Source organism: Dromiciops gliroides, chromosome 4, assembly GCF_019393635.1.
Source record: "Dromiciops gliroides isolate mDroGli1 chromosome 4, mDroGli1.pri, whole genome shotgun sequence".
In the NCBI taxonomy this organism is placed as follows: Eukaryota; Metazoa; Chordata; class Mammalia; order Microbiotheria; family Microbiotheriidae; genus Dromiciops; species Dromiciops gliroides.
The window spans coordinates 117,857,081-117,863,746 of NC_057864.1; positions in this window are offsets into that span (position 1 = coordinate 117,857,081).

Consider the following 6,666-nt stretch of genomic DNA (forward strand, 5'->3'; position numbering starts at 1 on the left):
GGAGTTTTTCTTAGTTTTCCCAGGACCTGAATAGTGTTTTCTACATAACTGATGCTTAACACATAGTTGTTGGATTGAAGGTTATCAAGATTATCTAATAGGGGCTTCCTGAAATTGCACTATTTGAAACCTCAAAAGCTCTTTTTGCCTTTACTTTTCTTCCTTCTTCTAGTCTTAGAGCAGTGGTTCTCAAAGTGTGTTTCAAGGATCCCTAAGCATCCCCTAAACCCTTCGGAGGATCTGTGAGGTCAAAACTATTTTCATAATATTAACACACTTTAGTTTCTAATAAGGTAAATTTATCTCTATCTGTATCTATTTATATGTCTATCTAACCTTACATAAATAAAAGTCCTGGAGGGGGGGAGGGTCATTGATAATTTTAAGAGTTAAAAGGGTTCTCAAAAAGCTTGAGAACTGCTGAATCAGAGGTTGAAATAAGATCTCCTTGCCAAAGTTGAATCCTATGCCTATGTCCTTGATTTTTTTTTTAGTGAGGCAATTGGGGTTAAGTGACTTGCCCAGGGTCACACAGCTAGTAAGTGTTACGTGTCTGAGGCCAGATTTGAACTCAGGTACTCCTGACTCCAGGGCCGGTGCTCTATCCACTGCACCACCTAGCTGCCCCTATGTCCTTGATTTTTATCACATCCCCTCTCTTTTGGAACCTCAAACTATTAATCATCACTTCTCTCTCTTTCATTGCCAATGTCTCCTTCTGTACTGGCTCTCTCCTCTCTGCTTTTACACACACACACACACACACACACACACACACACACACGTATTTCTATGCTAAAAATAATAATAATAACCCAACAAAACAAACATTAAAAACCAAGTCCTCCTGTTGACCTTGCTATTTCCTAAACTATTTTTCTATTTCTCTCCTTTCTCTTCATTTTATTCATGAATTCACTCATTCATTAAATATGTATTAAATGACTAATAACAACAATAATGAATACTTTATTATTGTGTGCTAGGTGCTGGGAATGCAAAGTAAAAACTAAACAATTCCTGCCCTTCAGGTGCTTACATTTTATTGGGAGGAAATAATATGTATGCACATAAGTAAAAAGAAAATAAATATATACAAGATAAATGCAATGTAATTAGAGGGAGAAGAGAAGTAGTAACAAATTGGGGGGAGGAAGGGAAAATCAAGATAAGATTCCTGCAAGAGGTTGCACTTGAGCTAAGTTTTAAAGAAAGCTAGGGATTCTACTGTAAAAGACCAAGATGAGGGGACACATTCTAGGTATTAAGGATAACCTATGCAAAAGCATGGAGTGGGATATGCACACTTCTTAAAATTCACTCATCCTTCAACTGCTTGGTATCTGGCTACCATTCTCACCACTACACTAAAAATGCTTTCTCCAAAGTTACTATTGACCTCATCACCAAATCCAATCCCTTTTTTCTAGCCCTCATTTTCTTTACCTTCTTTTCTCTGCTATATTCAACATGATTGGCCACTTGCTCATCTTAAAACTGGCCCCTAGCCCGTTGGCTTCCATGGACTGAACTCTTCTAGTTATACAATCCTTTGCTTCCTTTCTGTTTCCGTTACAGTTTCTCTTTTCTTCATCTTCTTAAATATGGGCATCCCTTAAGGCTCTGTCCTTGACCTTCCTTTCTTCTACCTTGGAAGTCTCTCTTTCACTCTGGGGGCTTCCATTTTCACCTCCATGTAAATGATTCTCAAATTTATATATTGAACCTTGAACTTTCCCTCAAGGTCCAGTCTCATATTTCACTCCCTGCTGAATCGTTTCATCTGGATGTATTATCATTCCTCAAACTAAACATGTTCAAAACTGAATTTATTTAGGAATAGAAACCTGTCATTTATTCTTTGGACCTTCCTTTACATTGTTACTAAATGTGTACCTTAAAATTATCTTCTTCCCCAAACCTGAAGCTACTCCTAACTTTCCCTGTTTTAGTGATGAAATCACCATTCTACCTTTCACCTTAGACTTAAATTTCCATCTTTCCTCATCCAGTAGCTCCTTTCCTGCTTATGAACATGCCAAAAGTTCCTCTGTCTTTAAAAAAAAAAAAAACAATCTTCACTTTATCCTGCAAGTTCCCATACTTTATGTGCCTTTCCTTTCAAAGCCAAACTGTGGGAGGAAAAATTGTCTATAGCCATTGCTTCCATCATGCTCACTTTGATCATATTGTAAACTGTCTTCTAATTTTATCATTTAGCTGAAATGGAATTCTTTCCAAGATTACCAGCGATCTATTATTTGGCAAATCATAGGCCGTTATCTGTCTTCTTGCTCACTCTATAGCATTTAGCACTGTTGACCAACCCCCTTCTCCTAGATACTCTCTCCTGCCTGAGTTTTCATGTTACTTAGTTTTCCTGGTTCTCCTCCCACCTGTTTCAATGTCACTCCTCACATTTATTTTCCAGATCTTCTTCATTGTCCCACTTCATAATGATTTATTGCCTTCAGGCTCTGTCCTGGACCAATTCTTTTCTTTTTCGAAACCTTTCCTCCTAGTGTTCTCATCACCTCCCAAAGTTCAGCTATCATCTCCATGCAAATGACTGCGGTCTGTATATCCAGTCTCTTTGCTGAACTCTAGTCTGGCATCATTACATATCTATTGTACATCTCCAATCCAATATTCCATAGGCATCTAAAACTTAATGTGTCCAAAATAGATCTTCCTTCTCCCTCCAAACTCCCTTCTTTATAGCTTCCCTATTTCTGTTGAAGGTACCACATCTTTCCAGTCACCCCAGTTCACAACCTTTGTGTCATCTTCAATTCTTCCCTCTACCTCACCTCTCACATTCAATTGCCAAATCATGTCCATTTTCCTACCATAATTTATCTCATATTCAACCCCTTCTCTCTATTAATATAGTCACCACTCTGGTTTAGACCCTCATTACCTCTCACCTAGACTGTTGCAATAGTTTTTTTTTTTTAAAAATAGGTTTCTCTGCCCCCAAATTTTCCCCTTTCTATTCCATCTTCTACTGCATTTGATAAATGGGGAAAAAAACCCTAGGTTTGAATTAAAGTGCTACCACTTAATACTTGCATGACCTTTGTCTAGTTGCTTCATTTCTTTGGGTCTTCCATTCCCTCAGTGGTAAAATTAGGTTGGATTAGATGACCAATAAAGTTCTTTCCAGCTCTCATCTATGGTCTTATGATCAATGCGGCATTAACATTCATTTTTCTACTATGAATACCTGAAGGTTGGTACTGTTCTTTGCCAGCTGGTTGTCATTGCCTTTGAAATGTCTCTTTTGCTTGCCTTGTTTTCGATGCTTACCATAATAATAATGGTTTGGGGGACAGCATCCTGAAAACTTTATCAGTGGAGTGATATTATAATCCAACTGCTGATGGCCTCCATCCTAGTAGACTGTGTACATGCCAAGCTATTACCATTGGTGATCCTATTTTGCCGATTAATTTTTTAAATGATCTATATATGGTGCTATTAAGACTACCTAGGAAACTGCATTATCATATGCCAAGATTTCAGGGGAAGAAACTTCTATTGCACAGAGAACAACGAACCAAATGCCAAGTTAGCACTGTACCCTGCCTACCTTTCTCCCAAAAGACATCCTAGTCTATTAACAATTTATATCCATGATGACATACTAACCCAAGAAGCTTTCTTAGCTCATGCCTTGCTGGACAATCATTATTATTGTAACTGATATGTTTTTCTAGATGTCTGAGCAAGAGTAGAATGTCCCAAAATTGGTTCATTTCCATTATAAATTCTACTTAGTCTTGTAGATCACAAAGTTTCATATATGCTACTACATATGTGAAATGATCAACAGATGCCACATTCTATCCACTGCAACATCTAGTTACTAGATACTCCCTGCCTGATTCCAATCCAACAGGTAGAACTATAGAAGTCTGTTTCTAGTCATTTGTGACTTGAGGGTCTGGGACTGTGTGACATTGAAAAGTCTTCTAATTGGCTGTAAAAGTACAAGAACATGGTTCTAGCTTGGCTGAGCTGAAATGCCTAGTATTATGCCTAGTATATTAGTAGGTTTGACCTACTAATATGTCAGTCTCTTTTCCTGCCTACTAGTGAATGAAGCAGGACTATTTTGAGCTCCTGGGTAGGTGGGGAATGAACAGCTGGGCTTATTCCCTTTTCTAATTGCCAAGTGTGCATGGGCACTCTGTTGTGTGTGTGTTTCTTCTTTCCAGATCTTAGATGAATGACTATTTCTACATGGGTGTGCCTAGACAATCTTGTGAATAGGGATATAGAGATTTCTCAGAGGGCCCTCCAATCAATCAAACAATAAATACTTATTAAGCACCTCCTCCGTGCCAGGCACTGTGCTAAGCCCCTAGAGATACAAAGGACTATAGTCCTTGCCCTCAAGGAACTTACAGTCCAATGGGGGAAAGGATATGCAAACAAATATGCACAAAGATATACAGAGCAACTATACACAGGATAAATAAGAAATAATTAACAGAGGGAAGACACTAGAATTCATGGGTTGGGAAAGTCTTCCTCTAAAAGATGAGCTTTTAGTTTGGACTTAAAGGATAACAGGGAGGGTCAGTAGGCAGAGGGGAAGAACAGCACCCTAGTCATGGGGAACAGCCAGAGAAGTGGCCTGGAGCTGAGAGACAGAATGTCTTATTTGTGGGACAGTCAGGAGGCCAGTGACACTGGATAAAAGAGTACATGTCAGGAGTAGCTAGGTGGCACAGTGAATAAAGCACCAACCCTGCATTCTGGAGGACCTGAGTTCAAATTCAGCCTCAGACACTTGACACTTACTAGCTGTACGACCCTGGGCAAGTCACTTAACCCATATTGCCTCACACACACAAAAAAGAGTACATGTCAGGGAATTTTGTATAAGAAGACTAGAAAGGTAGAAAAGGGCTAGGTTATGGAAGACTTTGAATGCCAAACCATTCAAAGAGCATTTTATCTTTAATCCTGGAGAAAATAGGGACCAGTGACCAGAGACTGTAGCAATAGCTGCTAGAGGAGTAATGAACAACATCAAAGGAATTACCTGGACAGAGGTGGAAACATAGAGAAAAATGCTGACTTGGACTGTATAAAGGTACTGACTCTTAGATGCCAATAGGGAGCTATGTTCTCCTACCTAAGTAAAATGTCATTAGGAGTCCAAGAAGAAAGAAAAAGATTTCCAATAATCAGAAGTTTTGAGCATCCCTTTGCTTCATGAGGACACTTTATATATTGGTCCCTTTTAGATTCTTTGCTCATGTTTACATAGTATCCTTACTGAAGCGATACTTCACCTTGTTCTAACCAACATAAGAATGGAGAGATCATCCCGACATGTTTACAATCTTTACCTGCCACCCATGGCTCAGAGCTACTTTTAATAGTAGAAGTCAGCTGCTCTCCGGGAACTACAAGCTGTGAATGCAAGTGCCCTGTTGTGAAAATGGCTCCAGAGCAAATATAACTTTTTCCACAATAGAAAATAAGCTTTTTGAGGTCAGGGACTCATCTTGTCTTTGTAGCTCCAGAACTTAGCACAGAGCTTGGTCTATTGTAAGACACAGAGGATTACCATCTTTTTATATCCTAATTAGCACAGTAGCTAGTATAGAGTAAGAGACTAATAAATGCTTATTGATTGACTGACAGGAACACCCACACTGACAAAATCATGGATCCTTAAAGCATCAGACTTGTCTGTGAAATAGGCATCATAATGTTCACTTGGCAGCCTCCAACTCAAACAACTGTGCAAATTCTAAATACAATTAAAGTCAAATCTCAATTATTCAATTTAATTCAACTCAACAGACTGAGCATGAACAGTCCAAATCCACAGATAATACAACCAGCTCATTTTAGCCATAAGGTTAAATAGCCCTTTTTCTCAACCAGAGCATCTAACTAATAGCAAACTTAGCTAATGGAACTGGTAGTTGATCTCTATAATAATCTGCATTTTGCTAGATGTAGGCATGTATGCAAAACAGCAGCCATACATGTAGACATAGATATATGTATAGGCAGGAGAAATAGAAGGTTTAGAAAATGCACAAATTTTATAATCAGCTCCATAGTTCTATGATTTGGGTTGCCTATCTGAACAGGTCTGACCTCATTGGTAGGCAAAGGCAGTATGGTCTAATGGAAAGAACATTGGGTTTGTACTAAGAGAACCTGGGGGGGAAAGGGGGGAAGGAGGAAGGGAAGAGTACAAGTATTTATTAAGCACCTACTGCATGCCAAACACTATACTAAGTGCTTTACAAATATCTCATTTGATCTTCACAACAATCCTGGGAGGTAAGTGTTTTTTAATCCTAATTTTCCAGAAGAGGAAACTGAAGCAGGCAAAAGTTAATTGATTTGCCCAGGGTCACACAGCTAGTAAGTGTCTGAAGCTGGATAGACCCCCTGTCCCACTGCCCCACCTAGCTGCCTGGTTCTACTACCTGTTTGACCATGGACACATTATTTACCCTCTCTGAGCCTTCATTTCCTGATCTATAAAAATAGAGATGGTGGACAAGACCATTTCTGAGTTCTTTTCAACTCTAAAAAGGTTACAGTATGATGTTAGAAGTACCAAGGGACCCAGCTATCCCAAAATATATTCATCCTCCTAGCCTCCTCAGGTCACATATCTAAAATGCT